The sequence below is a fragment of the Triticum dicoccoides genome, chromosome 7A (genome assembly GCF_002162155.2).
Source record: "Triticum dicoccoides isolate Atlit2015 ecotype Zavitan chromosome 7A, WEW_v2.0, whole genome shotgun sequence".
Taxonomy (NCBI): domain Eukaryota; kingdom Viridiplantae; phylum Streptophyta; class Magnoliopsida; order Poales; family Poaceae; genus Triticum; species Triticum dicoccoides.
The window spans coordinates 670,262,655-670,264,040 of NC_041392.1; the positions used below are offsets into that span (position 1 = coordinate 670,262,655).

The following is a 1,386-nucleotide window of genomic DNA, read 5'->3' on the forward strand; positions in this document are numbered from 1 at the left end:
GACCAGCAGCGGCTGATCTTCGCCAGCAAGCAGCTTGAGGATGGGCGGCATTCGTGCTGATTATAACATCTAGGAGGAGTCCACCCCCCACCTGGTTCTCCGTCTCCGTGGTGGTATGGTGATCTTCGTCAAGACCATTATTATACCCTAGAGGTCGAGTCCTCTGACACACGAGAAGGCCAAAGTCCAAGACAAGGAGGGCATCCCAGCAGACCAGCAGTGCCTGATCTTTTCGCCAGTAAGCAGCTCGAGGATGGCCGCACTCTTGCGGATTACAACATTTAGAAGGAGTCCACTGTCCGTCTGGTGCTCCGCATGCATGGTGGCCAGTGAGTTCTTTGTGCTCTGGAAGTTTGATTAGTCAGTATGTCTGTTGCGCCTGGTGGCCTCTTCCCCTGTCGTTTCTCTGCTTGCATCAAGTGTGTGTGATGTGCGTTTTTCACTCAGAACTCCAGTCTTGCGCTGTTAGTGAGAACGTGTTTAGCAGCTTTTTATCTGTCATAAGTAATTTCTTATAACCTTGATCTTCTTATCCTGTGATTATGGTTGCTTTGCGCTGGTCATGTGAGATCCTTTCTGCTCATCATAGATGGTAACATGTTACTATTACAATGAAATATATATGTTCATGTTCATGAGTCTCTTGTTTGTTTGCTGATCAGTCTTGGTTTTTGGTAGCGATTGTCTTGTCGGTTCCGCTGTTATAGTCTATAGTTCCAAACATCTGCTACCGGCGTTATTACTATATGATGTTAATAGTTTGTTTTTGTTACTTGTAATGCATAGCATCTTCGTTTATTATTTGTGTCACGCGAGTGACATTTTGGTCAGAATGGACGATCGGTACAGTGAAGAGTGCAGATTTCCATCAGACGTATATTCGTATAAGCATGTTTGTCCTTCGTACTGAGAGCCTGAGAGACACGGGAGTGTTTGCAATAATCCTACATCTACGAAAGGTCCTATGTAGGTTTACTTAATATTTCCTACTTATAAAGATTGAAACTGATGATGAGTTCACACGTGGGACCAACAACTTTCATCAATAAACAAATGCATCCCTACCTACGTGTGGACCAATAAACCAGGACCGAGGTAGTAGCAACCTTTCAAGAGACATAATAAGTGAAGAAATATACTTTTACTCATGTGCGGGACCTATCACAAATAAAGAAGTACACTACTACTTTCATGTGAGACCAACATATATAGAAGGCACAAATAATATATACAGAAATGCGACTCCAACTCAAAATCATGCTCTTGTTTTTTAGTTTCTCTTCCCAACCAAGTTCTTTCAGTTCTATATCATAGAACCTGATAAGAAAATAGGCAGTTTTTCAATTAAGTTAATCCATGAATAAATCATGAGCATGACATGGACAG

General features: G+C 42.3%; 1 pseudogene; it reads left to right on the plus strand.

The window, feature by feature from the left end:
* Positions 1-577, plus strand: part of LOC119328363 — an 18,623-nt pseudogene extending 18,046 nt beyond the window's left edge.
* The last annotated feature ends 809 nt before the right edge of the window (positions 578-1,386 follow it).